At 36.7% G+C, this 12,717-nt stretch overlaps 1 long non-coding RNA gene across 1 annotated transcript in view; it reads left to right on the top strand.

Annotated features, from left to right (window-relative positions):
• The window catches only part of LOC129032478 (uncharacterized), a 31,382-nt gene extending 20,245 nt beyond the window's left edge, over positions 1 to 11,137 (top strand). Inside the window, exon 3 of the long non-coding RNA XR_008501366.1 lies at positions 10,599 to 11,137. This is a non-coding gene — a long non-coding RNA (uncharacterized LOC129032478). The remainder of the gene's footprint in view (positions 1 to 10,598) is intronic.
• The last annotated feature ends 1,580 nt before the right edge of the window (positions 11,138 to 12,717 follow it).

The following is a 12,717-nucleotide window of genomic DNA, read 5'->3' as shown; positions in this document are numbered from 1 at the left end:
AAAAACACCTGTGCACTACCATCACTATCACCACTATCATCACTATCATCTCTACCATCATCACCAGCCTCACTATCATCACAATCACCACCACTACTAACATCACCAATATCATTATCACCACCATCATCATCACAAGAAACAACCAAAGACCACCACAAATACTCAGAGTCACAAATTTGGGTTTATCTTTCTTGGTGCAGCAGGATCTGAGAGTTCATTTAAGTGTCATTGTGAAAGCACCTCAATAAGGGGGTGTTGAGAGGAGCTTCTTATGGGATTGGGTTTGTGCCGATGGTTCTAAGGATGGATTACAAAGCAGAAACTCATTCTGGATCAAATGCTATCAAGAAACAGAGACTTTGTTTTGAAGTCCTTGGGATTAAAAAAAAGAGAGAGAGAAAGAAACAGAGATGGGTGATGATTGAATTTCTTTATTTATTGTTTCTAGCTGGTGGGAGGATTATAGCAGGGGTAGAGTTGTGTTGATAAAGAAGTACCAATCACTCAACTTAGCCAGAAGAGGGGCAAACTAGTCATTTTTGTGGTGGTGAGTGGCCTTGTTACTCTTTTGTTTCAACCATCAGTTTTTTACTTTCTTACTTGTATTTTAATTGTTCAACAGCAATAAATAGAATCTAGTGTTTAAAAATTATAAAATTCAGATAGGAAAAAGAAGAAAATTAAAATCCTCCATCCACAGATAACAATAATTAACATCTTGGTACATATCACTTTTCTATGTGTACATGCACATACATATATTTGCACAAGATATGAGATAACAGTATACATTCCAATTTAAACTACATTTTTACTTAATGTATAAAACAAACGTGCTTCCATAAAAAGCATCATTTTTAATGAGTTCAAAGATATTTCACTATGTGAGTCTGCCATAATTTATTTAACCAATTACTTATTATTATATATTTAGAAGAAGGTTTCCAGTCTTTGCTATTATTAAAAACATAGGCATTTTTTGTGCAAATTCCAAATACTTTCCTTGGGATAAATTCCTAGAATTAAGAATGTTAGATCACTGCATATATACATTTGAAGACTTTAAAATAATCTTAGTAAATTTCCATCAGAAAATTTGTATAAATGTTTGCTCATGCATATAGTGTATGAGAATATTCCCAACCCTCCAAAAATAAAATATCCATTTTACTTAAAACTGACTGTAGCATAATGTCCTAAGAGCATAATTTTATTCTTTTTACATAGAATGTATTCACATTTCGCATCAGTCCAATAAACTTCCATTGAGTATTAGTGTGGGCCAGTCACTGTGCTAGGTGCTGAATATAATCTGTGATTTTTCATAAAGTCAGTATCTTTACTTGTCACAGTCTAGACACATGACCATTAACCACTTTTATAGAAAAAGGTAAGAGGAAATGTAAATTTTGTTAGATGAGGTTTTATAGGAGGAGAGTTCTATCTGTATTGTGGCACCAATAACAATCAATCCATTACAAATAATTTATCATCATCATCTTGGGTGTGTGACATGAGTTGACATTTTCTCCAAATATTTTATTTAGTTCTATACTTTAGATAAGTTAATATAACTTTTGTCTGTTTTTTGTCCAAATATTTATTGAACTCCTAAGAAAATATTAGTAATCACTGTAAAATACATTACTGACTCATAGGCAAACTCCGAACTAGTTGTTCTGGACAAAAAAAAGTTGCTGGATATAAGTTCCATATCCTTGTTTTTCCACTGTTCAATTAGGAATATTTGTCAAGTCTCTACCAAAAGAAATAACAACACAAGTATTCATATGTGAGGTTGCACTAGCTATCTTGAAAACAAAGCTTCATGTTGCAAGGAAAAATTAAAACTGGCAATTGAAGTGTCTACAGTACACAATTGTAAAGTGAGATAATTTTTTTCTTTAATTTTATTTTCTGCTGCACTTTCTTAAGATTAGGGAGGGGCTTCATTATTAACCAGATTCTTGCTTTCTATTAAAACTGGGTGAGCTTGGGCATATACACCGTCTTAAAATTCTATTGAATGTGTACACTTTTCATTTCCCTGTATCTTTTTTTCCCAATTCAGTGCATGTCAATAAACACTATTAGAGTTTTGTATAACAGCTGTAGCTATTTTATAAATTAAAATAAATTCATAAAAGTTTATGCTTTCAAAAGATAATTTCATTTGACATTTATCTATGTTCAGAAGTGAAATATATCTGCTAATATCACACTTAGGTTATTTTCTCAATACTTTCTTTTGCTTTTTGAATTATTGTTGATTTCTTTCACATGAAAGTTATTTAAGCTGTAATGATCTGTTTTTAAAACAAATCATGATAATGACTGTAATTTGTATTCTTTACAAGCTACTTTAATTTTTAAAGTAGCATTGAATCATTCTACAAAAGTTTGGATTAAAAATAAAATATAAAATGCATTCAGCATATGAAATATTATTCCTTTGATATACTTTCATTGTATCCATATCATTCTAAAGTAATTTTATATATTTTATATTCATCAATTATAATAAAGATGAATTTTAATATGTGCAAAAAATCATAAGCATTCATAATATGTATAAGTCTTAGTCTTCTTTTTCATCATTACGATTTTTAAATTGCTACTTTATAACTTAAAGTGACAACTAAAATTATCATTGGCACCCTGAATTTTAAATATGCTAATAAATTAATTGAGTTGGCTTTGTTGCTTTTATGTAACTTTGCAAGTTTTGTGTGTTGAGAGTGATATAAGTTCAAAGATCTCAATGTGAATCATTACTGAGACAGTTATAAATATCATTAATTGTTTAATTTTGGTATTTATATTTTGTAAGTGAAATTAATTTGAAGTAACTGGTATACTTTGTTATTCTCTTATTCATTTTGACTTAACAAGTGCATATTGAATAGCTACTCTGCATAAAACACTGCATGAGGGGACAGCCCGTACTTCCCATACTTTCATAAAAGAACCATTTTTTTTTTGGCAAAATCTCTTTCTCTTTACTCTCTTTTTCTCTTTCTGTCTCACACACACATACACACACACAGAATTTATTCAGCAAAAGTAAAAAATATATATATAATCAGTTTTTAATGTTTACAGTTTTTTATTCTTCAATTTACAGTAAACTTTTCTGGGGGGGGTGTATAGTAGTATATATTTTGCTAGTAGATAGAGTCCTGTGTTCACCACCACAATCAAGCTACTAAAGAGTTTCATCACACACACACACCAATTTCTCATGCTGCCCTTTTGTAATTGGCCCCTCCTCCACTTCAATCCCTGGGAACCACCGATCTGTTCTCTGCCTGACAGTTCTTGCCTTTTCCAGAATGTCATATAAATGAAGTCATACAGTGTGTAGTCTTTGAATGGGGTTTCTTGCACTTAGCATAATGCATTTGAGATCATTCATGTTGTTATACATATCAGTAGTTCCTTTTTATTGCGAGCAATGTTGCACTGAATGTATGTGCAACTGTTTCACTAATTGGGGGACATTTTGGTTGTTTTCAACTTTTAGCAGTTATGAATAAAGCACTTGAAAACATTAGCTTACAGCTATTTTGGTAAACATAAGTTTTTATTTCTCTTGTGTAAACAGGAGTGGGATTGCTGGTCATATGGTTAGTGTATATTTAATTTTAGAAGAAACAGCCAAACTGTTTTCCAAAGTGGCTGTGCCATTTTACGTTCCTACCAGCAATGTATGAGAGTTCCAGTTGCTCTGCCTCATTGCCAGACTTATGACTGTTAGTTCTGTCAATTTCAGCTACTTAAGTAGTTGTATGTTGTATTGCATTGTGGTTTTAATTTTTTCATTGTCCTAATGACTAATGACACTAAGGTTATTTTCTATTTGTATATCTTCTCTGGTGAAGCATTTTTTTTAAATCTTTGACCATTTTAAAAATTGGGAGATTTTTTAAAATGTTGAATTCTGAGAGTCATATATATATATATATATATATATATATATATATATATATATATATATATTCTGGATACAAGTCATTTGTCAGATATGTGATTTGAAAATAAATTACTTAAATATGCTTGCTGTTTTATTCTCTTAACACTATTAAGAGAATAAGCCTTATTTAACAAATTTTTATTTTGGGGCTCATGCTTTTGGTGTCATACCTAAAATCCCTTTGCCTAATCCAAGGTCTTAAAAAATTTCTCCTATATATTCTTGTAGATATTTTTTAAAGGATGGCTTAATGTTCAAGTCATCCTAGACAGAAACTTGCTGATTCTGTTAGGTCTTTGGACACTGAAACTGATTGTCTAGGTTTCTATCTTGGTTTTGAGACCGCCCAAGTGAAAGTGCTATGTAAATTCTAGAATGCTGTAGACTTTTACTTATGTTTCCTTACGTTTAACATTGTGAAAACAGGAACTGCTATGTATTTATATGTGGATCACAACCTTGTGCATCATTTCCCGTGTTCCCTGCACCTCTGCTCTTTCTAACTCAGTAAAATACACCATGGTGCTTATGAGTTCTGGATCTAAGTAGATCTGCCTTTTGATAAATCTGGCTCTGGGACCCACTAGCTGAGAGAATTTGGGAAGGCTATGTAGTTTGAGTTTCAGTTTCCTCTATGAAGTACAAGACTCAATCCTTCCCAGTGTTTTAGCAAATCTGTTATTGTTAGTAATTGTTGTCATTTGTATTGAAATGCTGCCTTGCTCCTTCCATTCTCCTTCAGTTATTAAATCACACAACAGTCCAGGAGCTGAGGTTCTTTCCTTGTTTCCAGTCTTCTCTGTTGTTGGCCAGCATCCCAGATACCCCATTGCATGTACCCTCTACCTACAGAGACTTCACCCCACCCAGTTGCCTCTCTGATCATGATAATCGCCAGTTGTGCCAAAAGACACCATGTGTCTCTAGACATTAAATTCCACCTGCCCAATCTGTCCCTCTCCACCACCTACTCTTCCCTGATGTTCACTACAAGTTAGAGCGAATGCTGATTCCCAAGTCCCAGCTCCTCGTGAGGTTGCCTATACTCCACTCTCCAACTCCTAAACTCTCTCCAATAGATCTATTTTGCCTCTTTTCAAAGCTTTCAAAAAAACTTTGTCAACTCTTTTTTAAGTTCTTAATTAAAAGACAAAATTCATATCATAAATTCACCACTAGTTTCTACTTGCATGGGATTGAAATCTCTTACTTAAGGTTAGGAAGTTCATAACAGACTGTATAGGTAACTTTCTGCCCCTCTTGATTTAAAATGGCTGCTATGCATAACACATTCCATTTCAGTGGAATGGGATTGAGGAAATTATGGAGTGGCAATAATTTGAACATGATGGGTATTGAAAAGTTTCATGTTTCAGAACTGTGGGTATGTCGAGGCAAAGCCTGACTATTTTAGCTATAAAACCAGCTGCTGAACTGTACAGAGGTTTATTGTCTCGGGTCACATAAGATTTCTTTTGTGAAAGGTTCTTTTATTTGTTTGGGAGTTGGAGATACTGCTTACATTGCTCTGTAGTGTTTTGAACACCATCATTTTTTCCCCTTTGTAAATACAGGAGTTTTCTGTGTGTTTTGAAGTCTGTTTTCATCTTCTTTCATCTCTTCTCACTCTCGAAACTAAAGTAAGGATGTGAGAGATGTAACATCTCCACTCACTTCCCCACCCAGGAGCTGTGATTTTTCAGAGGAAGAGAGAGAAGTGCCTTTTGATTATTGTTCAGGGGCAATTGCGACATCTTCCTGGAAAGTTAAGCGCAAGGGAAGATCAAATGCTCTGGTTTGAAGTCTAGTTGTATTTGCAGCTCACGTGAGAAAAATGTGAAATCAAGGAAAAATACACCTGAATAAAAGTAAACTAAAATCCAAATGATAGTGAAGTTCGAGCAAAATATTGTAGAAATGTGAAGAAATGACATGCTGTAAGCCAGTGGAAGATGGATACTAATAATTTATTATTAAGTGTATGGATATGTTAAAAAAAAAAAAAAAAAAGCACCAGGTAGAATCCGCTTCTTAGGCTCTTGGACCACCATGCAGTTAGCTTCTGCCTACTGTTCCATGGAAAGTCTCTCTGGAATCATCTACTACCTCATAGGTAGAGGCAGAGTCAAAGTGGGTGCCAGCTGCCCATCTTAATGAATCAGTGCTGATGGGGTGCCAGGAAATACATTCCTTATCCTGGGGAAGGTTAAAAAGTGAGATTTTTAAACAAAATTATGCCTGAACCATTGAAGTCTTTGGTTGTTAGCCCATCATGGTTTTGGTTGTCCTTCCATTTGTTCTCCTAGGAAGGGCTGTTATCACTTTTCAACATCTTATATTCTCTTTTATTAATACTTTGGGCTGCTTTTGTGATTATGTTATGGTTTGAGCTGTGATTTTTATGATTCATGTCGCTTTGGTGTTTATCAGAACCGCATGTTGCTGGGTACAGTTTATCAAAACTGCATGTCTCAGGCTCGGGCCTGTACTTACAGCATTTTGAGGGGCTGAGGTGGGAAGATCACTTGAGCCCAGGAGTTAAAGTCCAGCCTGGGCAGCGTGGCAAAACTGCATCACTACAAAAAGTACGAAAGCTGGCCCGGTGTGATGGCATGCACCCACAGTCCCAGTTACTAGGGAGGCCGAGGTGGGAGGATCACTTGGGCCCAGGAGGTCAAGGCTGCAGTGAGCCATGATAGCACCACTGCACTCCAGGCTGGGTGACAGAGCACGATCCTATTTCAAAGCAAAACAAAACAAGACAAAAAACAACACAAAACAAAAACCCTGCATGTTGTGGTGGTAAATCTTGATGTCAGAATAAGCGGAGCACCTAGCTCCATCTTAGGGATTTTCCCGTTGCCAGTGACCTGGAACTCTCTCTTCCATGATGTCAACAGCCCTAAAGGAGGTAAGATACAGAGTGAGAACCACCACACCACTAGATAAACATCTTAAAACTGAGGTGAAGGTCACAGATGTTAGTTCCGGCATCTTGTAGTGATACCTTTACTCCCTAGGAGAGGTTGTCAGATACAAATGATTGGGGACACACTTAACAGTATGGATGGTGTGAGTAAACTTCTATCCCTGGGGCAAGATGACCCTACTTATTCTTGCACAATGATTAAAGAAGAGACTATATGCTGAAATGCATTAGATCTGTATATGCCTTATTCCTGGGCACAGCTGGACCCACAGCAGAGCAATGCTCTTGGGAAGGGGCTCTAACTCTCCTGTTATCATCCTTTGTACTAAGTGGAGAAAGCAAATAATATGCAGTATAGATCTGCATACCAACTACTCAAGGAGTCACAGACAGATATCTTGCAGCTGGCTACCTGCCATCATGGATATCAAATCCCTGGCGTGATAGAACCTGGACACCTTGTGCGAAGCTGAAAATAATAGAAACCCCTCCCATTGGAGAATGAGGAGCCACTAATCTCAGGCAGCTTCTTGTCAGGCATTGTGGAGGTAGCCTCCAATATTATACAACAGAAACTCCTATTTACCTCTCCAAAATAATACATGAGAAAGAGAATAATACATTTTGAGGACACATGTTAATTTTTGCATTTATAGCAAGGGAAGGAGGATAGAATATGGGTATATATTCAGAAACAGATGAGGTTATGGGTGTGGTGGAGGAATTGAGGTAATTCCACACAACAGGGTTTTTTGTTTGTTTGTTTGTTTTTGTTTTTGTTTTTGTTTGAGACAGAGTCTCGCTCTGTTGCCCAGGCTGGAGTGTAGTGGCACTATCTCGGGTCACTGCAAGCTCTGCCTCCCGGGTTCACGCCATTCTCCTGCCTCAGCCTCTCAAGTAGCTGGGACAACAGGCGTCTGCCACCACGCCCGGCTAATTTTTTGTATTTTTAGTAGAGACGGGGTTTCACCGTGTTAGCCAGGATGGTCTCGATCTCCTGACCTCGTGATCTGCCCACCTCGGCCTCCCAAAGTGCTGGGATTACAGGCATGAGCCACCGCGCCCCGCAGCAGGTTTCTATTTTCTTTGTAAACAGCAGGTTAGGTCATTTATTGAGAATGAAGTGAGCAGCATCTGGTTCAGAGGTTTGAGGAAGGTGGAGAAGTATAAAAATAGTCACTGTGGACAATAGGAATGAGATTTTCCTGGAGAAGAACTGCAGGATTTCTGGACGGTTAGAGTTTGAAGCCATGAATTTTTAATGGTGTCAATCTCAGTGGTTGTGTGATTTTTATCTAGCAGTGATGAATCAGCAGTCCAGGTATAAATATGGAGAAGGCAGACTTTGGGATGAAGCAGGGTTGAAAATTTATCTTATGGCATTGTGTCAGGGTGGTTACACTTAATATTACCATTTTTTGCCATTACTTTTAATGGCAAAAAATGCTATTATTTTTGCACTAACCTAATATATTGGGTAGAGAAAAATTGTGGTGATAAAAGTATTTAGGACATGGCCATAAGTTTGAAGTGGAATGGGAATAAAGATAATGAAATGAGGCAATGGAAAAGCTAAGAGTCTTAGAGATGTGGCTTAGACCCCAAAAGCAGACCAAAATACCAAGGAAACAGTGAAACATTTCTTGCTGAAGAAAGAATCAATTACGTGTAAAATTAAGGACATATGAAGTAACTTCATGGCAATAACTATTTCATGGTTATTTTTGCGGTTTCCTCCTTTTACTTGTATCCCACAGGGACCTCTTATTTCCTCCAGCTTGAACTGTGTCAGAGCTAGATGGGAGTCTGCAGTTGTTTACTGAGGAGCCATAATGGTTACAAATACTCAACCATCATACAGGTCGATGGTTTCTCAACTCACAGGGATGAGTGAAAAAGTAACAAGAAGCTGAGAGAAGAAAAGTTGGGCTTCCAATGACAGGAGAGAGTGAAATGAAGAAATGAAAGTTCTTGCAAGAGAGACATGGCCTTTAGTGAGGCCAATACAGCACATGGTCAGGCCATAGACCAAAGTCAGTTGCTTAGCTCACCTGTGCTTATGTCTCTGCCCAGGCCCTTCCCACCTGCAGATCCATCCCACAGAGTGTTCCACCTGAATGTGAGGTACATTCACTGATTTCTCTAACTCACACCCTCATACATCTCCCTATGTTAGAACAGAAGGTGGAACACTTAAAAGATAGTGGGATAAGAAGGCCCTGCTCTTGATCAAGATTGAATTATATAAAATTCGTTTTAAATCTGCTTCTGAGCTGTGGAACAGAAACTCACAAGACTCCTGCAATCGGAATTATTATTATTATTATTTATTATACTTTAAGTTCTGGGATACATGTGCAGAACATGCAGGTTTGTTACATGGGTATACACGTGCCACGGTGGTTTGCTGCACCATCAAATATCTACATTAGGTATTTCTCCTAATGCTATCCCTCCCCTAGCCCCGGACCCCCTGACAGGCCCTGGTATATGATGTTCCCCTCCCTGTGTCCATGTGTTCTCATTGTTCAGCTCCCACTTATGAATGAGAACATGCAGTGTTTTGTTTTCTGTTCCTGTGTTAGTTTGCTGAAAATGATGGTTTCCAGTTTTATCCATGTCCCTGCAAAGAACATGAACGCATCTTTGTTTATGGCTGCATAGTACTCCATGGTGTATATGTGCCATATTTTCTTTATCCAGTTTATCATTGATTGGCATTTGGGTTGATTCCAAGTATTTGTTATTGTGAACAGTGCTGCAATAAACATATGTGTGCATGTGTCTTTATAGTAGAATGATTTATAATCCTTTGGGTATATATCCAGTAATGGGATTGCTGGGTCAAATGGTATTTCTGGTTCTAGATCCTTGAGGAATCACCACACTGTCTTCCACAATGGTTGAACTAATTTACATTCCCACCAACAGTGTAAAAGCCTTCCTATTTCTCCCCATTTTCTCCAGCATCTGTTGTTTCCTGACCTTTTAATGATCGCCATTCTAACTGGCATGAGATAGTATCTCATTGTGGTTTTGATTTGCATTTCTCTAATGACCAGTGATGATGAGCTTTTTTTTTATATGTATATATGTTTGTCGGCTGCATAAATGTCTTCCTTTATCAGAATTATTTTTAAAGGTAGTTTTGAAAAAGAGAATTTGGGACTATACTACAGAAAGTCTTAAATTTCAAGATAAGGAATTTAGACCTTATTCTAAGATTCTAAACTAAGGCTCTCCCCTTTGGGGACAGAAAGATAACATGGTGGAAGTAGCACTTTTAGAAGATTCATGAGATGCTGGTGGATGGATGAAGTGTGTGTTTGTTTCACCTTACATCAATGGGAAATTTATCTTTTGTTCACTATCAACAGATCTTGTAATTTCTTCCTAAATAATGTCTTTAAATAGAGTTCCCTTTTCTTCTATTATTCTCTCGATTTCATATACAGCCACTATCATCTTATGTTTTTTTTCTCTTCATTTGCTCTCAGACATCCAACTTTCCTCCATTAGCTTGAAATTGCCAGTTATTTTTGTCTTTTTAGTAACTTTTGTGGAAGAAGATCACCCATTGAACTAATCAAAAACCTCTCAGTGGTCTCATTTTAATTAAATAAAAATCTCCAATTATGAGTTCAAGCTACTTCTATCCATTCCTTATCTAATTTAATTTCCTTTATTTCTTAGGATTGCCTCCTTTACTGTATGTTTTCCAGTGAGATGAAGATTTTGGTCATTTCCTCATTCATGTTCCTGCTTTTCAAAACCCAAGCAAGAAAGGAAACTTCTACAGTGACTTTCTCATTATGAAATCTTAGCATTCACTAGTCGGCCATAATGGAAAACCAGCCAAATGGACACATATACACTGGTCTGTACCCACAGAGAAAGAACAGCAAATCTCTGTGATCAGAAAACTATCCTATCTTGTACATTGTTAAAAGTCTGCCTCCAAAAAGTTTACTTCTGGAATACTGTAATTGAATAGAATCAGGGATCCAACCTGTGTCCTTCAACTTTCACATCTTGTCTACTGAAGTAAGGGTTGAATTTGCATGACTGTATCTAAGGTTCAAGGGCTTACCTGTTGGCAGTAGACCCAGTAGTCTATGAATGGAAATGGGCAAACCTGTGATCTCCCAAAAATTAAATATGAAAGTTTTGTTTGTGTATACTCATGGCATTATTCTTTTAATAAAGAGATAATCTATATAGTTTTCTTTTTTAAAAGATACTTTTATTTCTTTATTGTTGGGAACTGACACAGCTAATTTCTTTCTGAAGAGGTTCTTTGATTGAGAATGGTAGCAACTAGTTTGATGTAGCTGGTGAGAGTCAGCAGTCCCTCACAATCTTACTTTCAGGTTATAATGAAAGAAATCTCTGACAAAATTTTTACACACATAAAGACATTTACTAAACAACCAAACGTTAGTAAGCAGGCAGAAAATAGCTTCTATAACTGGGTCTGTCAGCTTGAAGAAGGCATGGCTCTTTGTTCTTTTAAATTCTTCAACCTCCATACTAGATGAAAGAGTCACTCAGGATAACATGACAGGATCTCTGGAAGCTGGCTTTTGATATTCTAATAGTCACATTGATTTGCAAAGGCTGGGCATAGGGCTGCTTATTGGTCAAGCTTTGATATCTTTCCAAGAATTTGGGAGGCACACCACTGTCTTCTATTTTGCTTATGCAAGGGACTGGAGGGAGGATGGGTCTCATAGTATTTTACCCAATGAACATTTCTTGACTATATTTAATTTTATCAATACAAGCCCAATTCTAACATTTTCCATGTTAATTAAACCAATAATGTTACCAGTAAAATCATTTTTCTGACATTTTCTATGTTTAGGTGATAATCAAGATGTGGAAAACAGAAGCACTTGGAATGGTCACTTCTGATTTGTGGGTTTCTGGTAAGACTTTATAGAACCTTCACTGGAATATGAATTTGTTATTAGGGAAACTGTCAGTCCCTACAGTGGGTTCATAAACTAACTTGTATGTACATAATATTATACTGCCTCTACTTAAGTATTTTATTTATTTTTATTTTTAAAATAAAGAACAGAAATGTATTTCTCCACACTTCTGGACACTGGTAAGCCTAACATCAAGATGCCAGCAGATTCTGGGTTAGTGTATGGTGAAGGCTGCTCTCTGCTTCCAAGATGTCCTCTTCTCACTGCAGCCTCACATGGCAGAAGGGCAAAAAGGGACTAATGCTGTATCCTCACATGCAGAGAGATGGAAGGGCCAGGCAGCTCTTGGAAACCCCTTTTATAAGATCATTAATCCCATTCACAAGGGTGGAGCCCTCATGACTTAATCACTTCCCAAACATGGTTTAAAAATTTTTCATTTTTTCATTATTATGGGTACATAATTGTTATAAATATTTATGGGGTACATGTGATGTTTTGATACAGGGTAACTGGGTATCTATCACCTCAAGAATTTATCATTTCTTTGTGTTAGAAACATTCCAGTCCACTCTTTCAATATTTTAAAATATACAGTAAATTACTGTTGACTGTAGTCACCCTGATGTGCTACCAGATACTAGACCTTATTCATTCTATCTAATTATACTTCTGTACCTATTAACTATTCTCACTTTTTCCCCTCCACACTGATCCCCTTCCCCTTCCCAGCCTCTAGTAGCCAATATTCTACTCTCTGTCTCCATGAAATCAGTTGTTTTTCATCACCCCAATATGATCTCTGCTGGGATCAATAGTTAATCCCTGTTCCCCTCCCCAACCCTTGATGACCATTAATCTACTTGTATTGGGTACTT

Source organism: Pongo pygmaeus, chromosome 2 (genome assembly GCF_028885625.2).
Source record: "Pongo pygmaeus isolate AG05252 chromosome 2, NHGRI_mPonPyg2-v2.0_pri, whole genome shotgun sequence".
Classification (NCBI taxonomy): domain Eukaryota; kingdom Metazoa; phylum Chordata; class Mammalia; order Primates; family Hominidae; genus Pongo; species Pongo pygmaeus.
This window is presented reverse-complemented; position numbering and strand designations above follow the sequence as displayed.